Source organism: Saccopteryx bilineata, chromosome X (genome assembly GCF_036850765.1).
Source record: "Saccopteryx bilineata isolate mSacBil1 chromosome X, mSacBil1_pri_phased_curated, whole genome shotgun sequence".
Taxonomy (NCBI): domain Eukaryota; kingdom Metazoa; phylum Chordata; class Mammalia; order Chiroptera; family Emballonuridae; genus Saccopteryx; species Saccopteryx bilineata.
This window is the reverse complement of record NC_089502.1, coordinates 132,748,039-132,761,365: the sequence shown is the minus strand read 5'-3', so window position 1 is coordinate 132,761,365 and position 13,327 is coordinate 132,748,039. Positions and strand designations below refer to the sequence as shown.

At 40.5% G+C, this 13,327-nt stretch overlaps 1 protein-coding gene across 1 annotated transcript in view; it reads left to right on the top strand.

Annotated features, from left to right (window-relative positions):
• LOC136317118 (serine/arginine repetitive matrix protein 3-like) overlaps positions 1–13,327 on the top strand; it is a 300,751-nt gene that overhangs the window by 192,828 nt on the left and 94,596 nt on the right. The window contains exon 3 of the mRNA XM_066249665.1: positions 2,251–2,415. The gene's annotated coding sequence lies outside the window, so the exon portion shown is untranslated. The remainder of the gene's footprint in view (positions 1–2,250; positions 2,416–13,327) is intronic.

Below are 13,327 nucleotides of genomic sequence, written 5' to 3'. Positions count from 1 at the left end.
GCGACCAGAGCCACTCTAGCGCCTGGGGCAGAGGCCAAGGAGCCATCCCCAGCGCCCGGGCCATCCTTGCTCCAATGGAGCCTTGGCTGCGGGAGGGGAAGAGAGAGACAGAGAGGAAGGAGGAGGGAGGAGTGGAGAAGCAAATGGCGCTTCTCCTATGTGCCTTGGCCGGGAATCGAACCCAGGTCCCCCGCACGCCAGGCTGATGCTCCACCGCTGAGCCAACCTGCCAGGGCCAAGATTTTTTTTTCAATATCCCGGGAACATTCTTAATCCAGGAAACAGATGTTCCCACACCTTTTTGCATTTTCAGGTGTTCAGCGATTACTGTAAGGTTTCAGAACCTTCCAGATGGTTCAAATTCATTTTCCACATAGTTAGAAGTAGGAAACATTAAGACGAAGGCCTTGAACCTTAAATGTAATAAGCCAGAGGTGAAAAAAGGTAGAAAAGGGAGGAGTTTATTGATTTGTTCTTTGGAGTTGTTTTCTATATTTCTCTCAGCTCTCAAAATTATCCTTCAGTTCAACTTATTTATTGAATCAGTTAATGCTTTTTATTATCCACATAGACAGATAAAAATATTAAAATGCACTTACTAAGTGGAACATGAAAGATAATTCTGATTTAGGTGGTTACACTACCTTCATTGTTTGTAGATCATTCTTGTACCTAAAACACCATTAAGAAGGCAGTTAATCATCTAACCATTACAAAAAGAAAAGTGGTCAATTTAACACAAAAATAAAACCTTGTCCTGTCCTTCATAATAATTGTGTCTTTTAACTTGCTTTTCTTTCACCCAGCAGTGTTTATATAAGTTTTGAAAGCCATTGATATTTGAGAAAAATGAGAAGAAAATGGTTGTTTTATTATCAAAATAGAAACCTTAATGAAAAAATGGAGTTTCTAATGTTCAAGTTTTGTTTTTTAAAAGAAAAAGCACAAGAATCTTATTACAGTAATTCCCTGGCTGAACATTTTAACAAATTTAGTTTTTTAAAAAGTTCAATAATATAAAAATAATGAGAAAAGTCCTTTTCCTGCTTTTATCAGTGAGACTAATTAATCTGACATTATAAAAACCATGATCGATGTACAGAACATCTGTCTACATTTGATATTATACAAAACTTTTGATGTGCAAAAATATTCGGATTCTTGAGTCCAGCACCCAAAGATGCCAATTCATTAAGTTTGGAGGTTCTCTTGGGAATCTGCATTTTTAACAAATAGCAGTAGGTGATTTTTTTATCTTAATTTTATTAATTTTAATGCAGTAAGATTGATAAACCAGGGTACATGTGTTCAGAGAAAACATCTCCAGATTATTTTGACATTTGATCATGCTGCATTCCCCTCACCCAAAGTCAAATTGTCTTTCGTCACCTTCTATCTGGTTTTCTTTGTGCCCCTCCCCTCCCCCCACCCCCTCTCTCTCCTTCCTCGCCCCCTCCCCCCCGCCCCCCCTTGTTACCATCACGTTCTTGTCCATGTCTCTGAGTCTTATTTTTATGTTCCATCTGTGTATGGATTCATATAGTTCTTAGTTTTTTCTGATTTACTTATTTTACTCCATATAATGTTATCAAGGTCCATCCATGTTATTGTAAATGATCCGATGTCATCAGTAGGTGATTTTGATGTTGGCTCTCCAAGGACTGGTCCTGGAGAAGGTAGTCCTGTAGCTCCTCTTGACATGGTAGCAGTGCAACCCAGAGCTGCCTGCCACGCTGCTCACACGGCTGTTATTAAATACCCTGCAACAAAGTTCTTCAGGAGGATGACTGTATTGCAGTCTGATATTTAAAATACATTCTGAGTTTTTCTTAATTATAACAGTTATTTTTGGTTCAAGACCTTTGATCTATTCACTAAAATCCTCCTGCAATTAATGAATATGCAAAGACATATCTGGTAACTATAGCTGCAACACATGCTTGGCTAGAATACTCTGGTTAGATAATAGAGGTGGGGCTGCCTATTTACCCAGTTTTGAAATCCAAATGAAATGCTAAATTCAAATAAAGGACTCTTAGCTTATCACCATCATATATCAGAAAAGTGATTATGTCATTTAGAGCAAATAATCATAAATGGTGCTTGCACATTAAAAAAGATGTTGAAAGGGTAAAGTGAAGGGGTTGATTTTAGACAAAGACCTGTTTATTTTGACCACTGGTATATAGTCATCTGTTTGGCTGAATTTCACCAGCTACTGATTCTGTTTATCTTCCTAAATCAATTTAGATGTGTTGCTGCAAGCAAGATTTGAGAAGGCTTCTGGCAAATTCTAGACTGCCTCTTTATCACGAACACCTGGAGGCAGGGAGGAGGCAGAAAGTTGCTGCGCTACAGAATGGCTTTTCTATACTTGCAAGAAGACTGGACCACCTCTGAAAAGAAGGCCACAAGGTAGAGTTTCTGTGGAAGCCAGCTATTTACTTCCTCCATTCTTACCCCCCCCCCTTTCTCCTCTGTTAGCATCCTACAGAAGGATAGGGAAGTGTGGTACAATCTATTATTTGTTTATAATTCTTCCTTCCATTCCTTTCACTGTGCCATGGTTTTACTAGGTAGATTATGCTTCTCTGTCCTATTGACTTTGAGTCTGACCATATGACTTGCTCTGGCCAGGGAAAGTGATAATGGGTAAGTTCTGAGCTGAGATGTTAAACGGCACTGAAAATTTCTGGCAGGCTCTTCTTATATGTCTGTCATTACCATGTGAAGAGCATGCCTTAGGAAGCTGCTGATCCCAATATGAGATACATGTGGAACAGGCCTCAATCTGATTCACAGCCTTCAGCAGAGCTGCCATAGCTGACCCAGAGACACATGAGTGAAAACAATACTGTACATGTTGTTTTAGTAAGCCACTAGGGTTGGGGGGATGTTTGTTATGCAGGATCATTATAGCATTAGCTGACTAATACAAGACAGTCCTCCATTTACTCAGGACTCAATCCTTGCCAAATACCATTTACATTAGCTCCTTGAATGTCCAAAATTTCCTTCTGAGGTCTACTAATGCTCCTATCTTTCACGAAAACTCTGCTCAGGGAGGGCAAGGACCCACAGATAATAAGTGGCTGAACCAGAAATTCAAATTCACATGTGCCCATGTCCAAATACAGTGATTGTTTCATGGCTTGTCCCACCTTACTGCAGTTTGCACCACAGGTGATGACAACAGCAACAAAAGGCATCTCACTCTTTTATGAAGGGCTTTACAGTTCAGGGCGCTTTCATGTACCTTTTTCATCAACAAGAAAATGTCCAAGTACTAACTGAGATACTTAGTTCTGTTTAGTTCTGCCATGTATTGAATCACAGCCCATGTGGTTTAAAATGGTAAGTCTTCAGTTAGGAAAGTCTTGTGCTTTAGAAACCACAGAAAGGCTTAAAATAGTTTGGAAGATTCTGTGGTCATAGGTATGAGAGAAAATGTACTAGATAAAAACCAGTTGAGCCAGTGTTTGGAACTCTTTGACCAAAGCAGACTCCATAGACACTACTCAGGACCCTCCCTCTGACCCCACTGGAGGAAAAGGCACTCAAAAGTCACCACCAGCATTGTCACTACTGATACTCAGAGAGAAAGATATTCTCCAGCGCTGGCTGTACATTAGATTTGCTCAGGAAGTGTAAGAAAAGGAACATCTGGGCCTTCCTGCCAAACAAACTCCATCAGAGTTTCTGGGTGAGAAGCTAAGCATCTGTATTTTCTAAAGTTTTTGTAGTGATTTTCATATGCAGTTAGAATTGCATTCCACTAAACTGGAATGTGGGACATAGAAGATGTATTTGCTGACATTAGCATTAAAAACCAATTCTAGTCAATGGCCCACACCTGAAGATTGGAGTGAGGTTCAGCTTGGAATGTCTTTGAACTTACTCAATGCTCTCCTATTCTATATCATTTTTCTTTCTTCCATTGAATATTTACTGAGTCCATATTTATTTACTGAAATTCATATCTGTGTCAACTTCTAAAATAGTGTTTCTGAAGAGCTAGACTGTAAAAGTCTATAAAAATTTAAGAAATTCACTAAAACTGAGGTCATTAACTTCATAGGAATGCTATCACTGACTTACTATCCAAATAAACTTAATTATTTAATGAATAATTTTAAAAATCCAAGACTGGCATATTGATTCTTCACATTCTCCTATAACTATTTCAGAGCACTGACATTCTGGTTTGATTTGCACATTCAAGTACCCAAGAATCAGCTTTGATTTGCATAGCCCGAGGTTAAGATCATGTTTGCTAACTTGCTCCTGCATACAGAGACCCCTTGTGGCACTGATCTGATTGCCTCCCCAGGTTATGTGGGAAACTTTGTATTTCTTTTATAGTAAGACACAACTCCCTTAGTGCACTGGTGGCAATTAATTTCAGTGCTCTATGTACATTAATTCATTTCATCCTTAACCTGATGTGGTAGGTGATTTATTGTCCTCATTTTACAGATGAAAAAACTGAGACACAGAAAAATTAAGGTGCCCAAAGTCACACACTTATATGGTAAAGCTGGATTTTGAGCCCAGAAAGTTGAGTTTCAGGATCTGGATTTTTAGCCACCAGAACATACTACATCCCCCAGTGGGTAAGGGACCTGGGTAGGTAGGAGAGGATGTAGAGCAACTGGCACATTCCTCACTGGTAGTAGAGGTGCAAATTGGTATAATTACATATAAATTGTTTGGCAGTATCTACTAAAGCTGAATGAATGCTTACTCTGTGACTTAGTAATTCCTGGGTATGTACCCAACAAAAATATATACTTATGTTGATGAAAAGACATGAATTGAATGTTTATAGAAGCACTACTCATAACAACCCTGAACTGGAAACTACCCCAATGTCCATCAACAGAAATTCTTGCATATTTACACTACCATGCAGCAATGAGAGTAACCAATCTATAACCACATGGAGTAAGAAGGATGAATCTCAAAAACATAATGTCGATTGAAGGAAATCGGGAAAAAAAGAGCATATATTGTCTGATGCTATTTATATAAAGTTCACAGATAGGCAAAAAGGATCCGTACTATTAGGAATCGGGCTGTTAGTTACCCTTAGGGATAGAAGTTGTGACTGGCAGGAGTATTCTGGGAAGGGGGCTTCTGAGGTACAGGAAAGTCCTCTTTCTTTTTATTTTAAATTTTTATTTTAACTTATTGTGTTAACATGGATTCAAGTGTCCCACTCAATATAACTCCCTCACTGCCACCCCCTTGTTCCCCATTACTCCCCCACTTTGCCCCCCTCCCCCTAACTCCCTCCCCCTTTCCCTTTGAGATTTGCTGTCCTGTTATCTGTATCTGTATGTTATGTATATATAATTTCACTTATCCTTTCACCTTCTCTGATCCCATCCCTTCATCCCCCTTCCCTCTGACAGCTTTCCCTCTGGTCCCTGTGACCCTGCCTCTGCCTTTATTCTGTTCCTCAGTTCACTTTATTCATTAAATTCCACATATAAGTGAGATCATATGATATTTGTCTTTCTCTGCCTGGCTTATTTCACTTAACATACTAATCTCCAAGTCCATCCATGTCATCGCAAAAGGTAAGATTTCCTTCTTTTTCACGGCCGTGTAGTATTCCATTGTGTATATGTACCACAGCTTTTTAATCCACTCGTCCACTGATGGACACTTGGAGAAGTCCTCTTAGTATGAGCACTGACCACAAGCATGTGTTTAAATTTTGAAAATTCACTAAGTTGCAAATTTAGGTTATATGCACGTTTCTGTGTATATGCTATATATCAATAAAAAGTTTGAAAGGGTGCATCTGTGATCAAATATTATCAAGAGTTAGGAGTTTAGGTAAATATTTTCAATGTTTAAGGAAAAGTCATTACAGGCAATCAAAGAATAAATGTCTGATATCTCTAGTTCTTCCCTGCTTTCCTACTTCTTATCACAAATGCCAACTTGATGAGTTAATTATAATAAAAGGGAATGATTAGTCAATTATGCACATAAAATGGGTTCAGTCTGCTTGTGCTCAGGTCTGGACAAGGGTTCAGAGGCAGGGTGACTAATGAGACCTGCAAGAAGACGCTGTTGGCAGGAGACATCAGAACAAAGTGTCCCTGGCTTGCTCGTTCTTGTGTCTTCTGGAGCACCCATTTACAAGTATGTGCAGAGCAAGTGAAAGCAGGAGATAGATTTCTTTGAAAGAAATCTTCAAGAATGAGGAAGTTGAAGTCTAGGGTGAGAAACAATTCCACATGATATTCTGCTAAAGGGCAAGCCCTCTAAATGGAAGGGGACGGGGGCAGCTTCCCTGAGAATCCTCACTACTCCTGCACCCCACTTCACCGCCCCTGTGGAATCAACCAATCAGCCACCCCCTACACATTTGAGAGGTACAGCCCAATCCACAATGCCCCGTTTTCCCCACTTCCACCTTTGAGAGAGAGACTTCATCACTGTCACAAAGGCAATGCTTTGCCAGGGAAAGCACTACTTCTGTTTGCTTAAGAAGCACAACTACAAGAAAAATAAACTTTCATCACTTCAGATGCCTTTACCCAACTTCATAGCTCTATAGGAAGAATTTTTAGATCTAGATCAAAATGTTTCATTAAAATAGCCATAAATTTTACTTCTATATCAGGCAAAACAATGGTTCCCTTCATTGTCCCTTTGTTGTTCCAACTCTGAATCTGGCCACCTTACCTTAAGTAGAAGCCATGAAGCCACAACCTCTGTTTGCCCTCTCTTCCTCTGTGTATGGCACACAATTGTGGATAATTAAATATGAGACAATTTTGGCAAATACTTTTCTTAGAGTTCTATAGATTAGTGTCAGGGGGGAAATCATATTTAAAAGGCACATACAGGAAGCAACTACTATGAGTTGATGTTTCCTGCTTCTCTTCTCTCTCTCTCTCTCTCTCTCTCTCTATCTCTCTCCCCCCTCTCTCTAAAAATCAATAAATACAATCTAAAAAAAATAATCAACCAATGAATGCATAAATAAGTGAAACAACAAATTGATGTCTCTCTCTCCTGCCACCTGCCTCTAAAATTAAATGTAAAAAAAAAAGATTATACAACATGAGATGCAATCAATGAACAACTAAAGTGCTGCAACAATGAGTTGATGCTTCTCATCTTTCTCCCTTCCTGTCTGTGTGTGTGTACATGTATATATGTGTGTGTATGTGTGTGTCTCTCTCTCACACTCACACACAAAGATTATACAAATTGTTTTATCCGACTACTTCTGTGAAAAGAATATTCAATAGACAAAATAGTTGGAGAAATACTGTATTAAGAAGAAGATTTTTTTTAATTGAAAAACTTCTCACATTCTTTAATGTGCTAATGTAGTATTGAATTCCTGGATCAGTCAAGATGGGCTAGGGTTATGCTGTAATAAAAACTGACTCCAAAATCTCAGTGGTTTACATCAACAAAGGTTTATTCCTTGCTAGTTCTGCTGCACGTCATCTTCACTGTGGAAACTAGACTAAAGGAACAGACTATATTTTGTTTATTTGTAGAAAATATTCTATTTTTATGTATAATAAAATGTATGGATTTTCTATGATTTTCTATGTAGAAGTACAGGAAATTTAAGGCCTGTGGGGCAAACTTTGACCAAGGGGAGATGGGTGATGGCAGAGTCAGTGACAAGACCCCTATCCATTCTCACTCTCATGGACTGTATGAAGCACAGTTCTTTCAGTTAGCCATGGGGTCAAGTGAGTGTCCCTGTGAGTACACTTCATCATTGATGGTGTCCCTATAAGATCAGCTGTGTCTCACACAGTTTGTTGGAAAACTTGTTGGGCAGCAGTGGCCAGTGCTACAAGTTATCATTTCATAATTGGATGTCATTCTATTCTTTCCTCACTTTACCTGCCCTGGATTTTACCTCCCCTGAGCGAATTTGCGTTTAAGCCTTGCCTCAGGGCATCCATAGTAACACAATGTGGAAAACTATTGGGATGTCCTTGTTCTGCTCTTAGACAAACCAGCGGAGTTGCTATCTTAGGCCTCCTTGCTATTCCTCCATTGCACAAAGTACTCCCAGCTATGGCAGACGCTGTTTCTCTATATGAAACATTCTTCCTTCAGACATCTGCATGACTTACTCCCTCACCTCCTTCAGGTCATTGCTCAAATATTATAGAAGGCCTCACTCAGGCCTTCCCTGCTTTCCTACTTAAAATTCAAACACACCCCACTATATTCCTTCACCCCCATTTATTTTTGTTTGCATTATATCTTCATTTATCATTCTCTAAAATTGATATATTTGTTTACCTGGTAAGCTCCATGTAAGGAACATTTAATAAGTATTTGTGGATGGATGAATGGCTGGCTGGCTAATGGATTGATGGATGGACAGACTGATGGACGGACAAGTGGGTAGATGGAGCAGTGAGTAATAAGGAACTGTCCCTCTTCATGGCTCAGGAGCTCTGTGAACAGGGTGTAAAGAGCAATAGACCAAGAATCAGGCTTTCCAGATCTTGATCTGCTTTGATGTAAACACCCTAAGTGGCCTTGAGCAAAAAGCATTATTTGAACTGTGCTTTAGAGTTTACCATGTACCTTGACTATATTTTCCCCTTCAATCTCGAAAATAACTCTGTGGGATGGTAAGTCTTACCTTTGTTTTATAGATGAGTAAACTGCCCCTGGGTCATACACATGCAGTGACAGAGAACCATCACATGAGAGAATAGCCTCTACAGGCTTTACAACCTCTCTGGTTCTAAATTATGAGTGGATATATAAGTGAAAGAGGATACTGCAGACCAACATAATATTTTAGGGAAACAACTTTTATGGTAGCATTGCAAAATGGTATCCAGGGTTTTATTACCACATTGATATTAATTAGACAAGTTCCCGGAAAATATGTATAATACTGTTAAACTCAAATGAGTTTTACAAGGCAGGAAATGAATGTATCCTGTTTAACAGTATTCTAAATGCACTCTGTGCAATGTGATATTGTATTTCACAAATAATATAGGTTTTCTTTCTGTCAAGTTCATTGTCTTTGAAAGCTAAAACAATCGACTGTCAAGTGCAGAGAAGAGTCAGCCAGCGGGTAAACAACATGGGGTTTATTTTATTCAATAATTTACTTATCACAGAATTCGATCAGTGCTTTTAAAATGATTTGATGATGACAAAGAGGGTGGTGGTATTTGAGAACTTGCTAAGGGCTCCAAGCTGAGACTGAGTTGAGTGTGGAGGAGTTCTGTGGATCTTGACACAAGGGTAGACAAAAGTAAAAGCAGCCGCCAGCATGATCCTAATGTCACCCTTACCTCGGAATGCTGGACTGGAAAATTGGCAGATGTGCTGAGGCCTTTGAGTTGTCAAAACTTTGTATAAACCAATGCAGTCAAAACCCAAAGCTTCCCCATTTCTAAGGCCTATGAAAAGGGTTAGTTAAGGCCTAGAAAATTCTACATGAAGAGTACTCAAAACATTTGTTTGTCAGTGGGCAACTTTTTTCCTTCTCTTTTGCCAGGGTAAGTTTGGGGCTCAAAATATGAATTTAGGCTGCGTACAGACTTTTAAAATTCTGCTGTGAAAGATAAAGCCCATACCTGCTAGGAGATTACCCTCCATTAAGCAGGTGAGGAAAGCACTGGTGTAGAAACTCTGAAGCAGACAAGACTTAAGTAAGTAGAAAGAAAATGGAGTTGTGCTGAGACCCCATATTTTCTTTCTATTTTTTATTTTTTTTATTTTTTACGAGAGATAGAGAAAGACAGGAAGGGTGAGAGATGAGAAGCATCAACTTGTTGCAGCATTTTAGTTGTTCATTGATTGCTTTTTCATATGTGCTTTGACCAGGGGGCTTCAGCCAAGCCAGTGACCTCTTGCTCAAACCAGTGACCTTGGGCTCAAGCCAGCAACCTTGGGCTTCAAGCCAGGGACCATGGGGTCATGTCTATGATCCCACGCTCAAGCCAGGGACTCTGTGCTGAAGCCGGTAAGCCTGCACTCAAACCGGATGAGATTGTGCTCAAGCTAGCGACCTCGGGGTTTGAGTCTGGAACCTCAGTGTCCCTGATCAATATTCTATCCACTGCACCACTGCCTGGTCAGGTGAGACTCCATATCTTCAACTTTCTATTTCAGTTCTGGCTGCTATCTGAGGAACCAAGAGCTTTAAGAGAATCTGTTTAGCCTGACCAGGCAGTGGCACAGTGGATAGAGCATCGGACTGGGATGTGGAAGACTCAGGTTCGAGACCCCGAGGTCGCCAGCTTGAGCACAGGCTCACTGGTTTGAGCAAGGCTCACCAGCTTGGACTCAAGGTTGCTGGCTCGAGCAAGGGGTTACTCGGTCTGCTGAAGGCCTGCGGTCAGGGCAAATATGAAAAAAACAATCAATGAACAGCTAAGGTGTCACAATGAAAAACTGATGATTGATGCTTCTCATCTCTCTTCGTTCCTGTCTGTCTGTCCTTATCTATCCTTCTCTCTGACTCTCTCTCTGTCTCTGTAAAAAAAAAAAAAAAAAAAAAAAGAATCTGTTTAGAGTCACCCCTGAAGGGCTTCCTTTGGGAACAATTTTGAAGACTATAGCATGGGTATCTGATTAGTGCTGTTGCACAGGGCCCTATGCTTAGAAGGGCCCTGACTGTGGTTTAATGCTCTATTGTCATATTGAAATTCTTAATAATTTTATCTTTGAATTTGTGTTGCAAGTTAAGTCTTATGGGACGATACAACATGTAGGGGGCAGAGGTTTGAAATCTGACCCACTTTGAGTCTACCTCCTACCACTTCCTCACCTTCCTGGATAGGTTCTTGACCACCCCCTCTCTTCTACCCGCTGAAGCCCAGTCTTGCCTGGCCTCACCTCTGCCCCGTGACCACTGCTACCCTCTACTCGGGCATTGTCCAGGTAATACTGGGGGGATGGGATGGAGTGGTGTGGATAGGATGAGGTAAAGGGTTGATAGGGGAGGAAGATGACATTAATGTCCAGGTGGGGGTTGGACATGTGCCCCACACAGATTCTCAGGTGGGGCACAGCAGGAGCCCTCCCCAGCTGGGCTGGCAACACGTGGTGGGTTCAGCAAGCAACTTGATAGGTATAAGCCTGTAGCCCACCCTTGATCCAGGTATGGGCGTTGCAATCCTTTGAGGGTTGACCGTATACCATGGATTGGGACAGTGTGCTGTGGCAAGAGGGGACTGACTCCTCAGCTAGGGCGGGACTGGACTAGGACTGGACGTGGTTTCAGTGGCTGGCAGGAAGGGGAACTTGGCAGCCAGTGAACCGCAGGCACCCCATTACAGAATGAGATCCCCAGGAGCTTGAGAGGGTTTAGCGTGACAATAAATAACTAAAAAGAAGAGAGAGAGAGAGAGAGCACAGAGGAAAAAAAATAGTTTAAAATTTATTACCTTTAACAGCACTCTTTTTCTGCTTTTTGAACAAGGGGTACTGCATTTTAATTTTGCACCAAGCCCAGAAAATTATGTGGCTGGCCCTAGACTATAAAATATATTTTTACTAGCTTCAGTGAAAGAAAAAGGAGTCATATCTACCATCTTGGCACAGTGTAACCTGGAGAATGAGGCAGTGCCCACTCCTCTGTATATCCATTAAGCATATAGCAGCCCCTCTCACACACCATTCTTCTATATTTTGCTCCTGATCCTCCTGGCTGTGGGCCCACACACTGCCTGCTGTAAGACCTGGGAGCAAGGATTTGCAGTTGTATTTGCTGCTGGTCCTGATCCTAAAACTTGAAGTTCTAAATCTCATCGTTTTGCATTTAAACCATTCTGGGCTCTCTCCAGCTCCCTCTTGCCTTCCTGCCTTCGGCGTGCATGTGCTTTGCTTGCTTTCCAAGCCACCTGGAACACACCAGCTAATATTCAGGCACAGGCAAAACTTTCTCGTTTTAAATGGTTTTGCCTCACACACAGGATGGTGACAGCAGGACAGAAATCTTCACGAGATTCCCCCGAATAACCATGTTGGAGTAGTATTTGGTGGATGGGGAAGATAAGGAGGAAAGGGCAATACATTTATAAAATAATATACAGTTATTACCTCTTTTTTCTTCGTGTTAAAATGTAGGCCTAGTAATTGATCTGATAATTAGCCAAAGCACACACTTCAGTGGACAAGCCTGAGTAGAAACTGATGATGTCAGGCAGCGGGAGAAAAAATAAAAAAGCTGCTTTGAGAGAGTTAGAAGCACCTCCCATTCCAAATGAACAAAACAAAAGAAAACACTCCAAATGCACTTCAGTTTCAGGATTCTTGAGTAGTTCAGGAAAGAGCTGTTGGGTTATCTCAGCTATGCTGAACATTTTCTTCAGTTACTCCCATCAGCAGCTGAGCTCATCAGTTTTGGAAGGCATCCTAAGATATCTCATTAGGTTGTTTGAAATTATTGATGTCAGAAGATAGCACTCTTACCCCTTACTTTTTCATTGCTAATTAAAGAATTAAAAGTCTTCTGTAACAATGTTAGAATCTGTAGCCCAGGAATAAGGTGACCCTGGACTGTTGCCTACTTGTGTCCAACAAGCATCCAAGGCTGCCAATGTTTGGCCATCAGTGTGCATTATGCTGGAGAAAACACAGCCTACCGACAGTACTTCTGGAGTGATTGCTAAGTTTAGAAGCATCCATTACTGGACTCTTGTTTTTAGCAAAATGGAAATTTGTTATTTAGAAATTTTGTTTTGAATTATTAATTTATGTAGAAATAAGAAATGCTTGGGTTTTTAAGCCAGCTCAGCTTGGGTCCACAAAGTCATTCTGCCTATTTTAAGATGGGGAGAGTCTACCTGTTGGTCTGCAAGAGAGTTGACTAGCTCTTGAGCACCTTGTGAAGTAGCACATGATGGGCCATTTTAAGTGACTTGGTTTAGTTAAGTCTAGAGCCTATTATATATTTTAAATCTCTATTTATAGATTTTGCCCATAATGTTGTGAAATGAACATAAACCCTAGTTCTTGTGACATGTGGTTGTTTGTAGCCCTTGCTTTGTACCTTTAATTCTAACAGTAATGGCTTCCACTTCTTCAGTGCTTACTATGGCCCAGGAATCACAGTAAATGGTTTCAATATGGTGTTTTATTTTATGAGCTAAATATCATTATCCCCGTTTACAGAGCATGAAACCACCATTTAATGAAGTTAAGTAGTCTACTCAGGGTCACAAAGCCATTAAGAAACAGAAACCTGACTTTACCATATTTGCAGATTTCTAAATCCAGGTTCCGGGGTTTAGAGAGAAAGGAAAAAGGCATATAAAAATCATTTCATTCTAAACTCTCAAGTAGTAAAATTTAG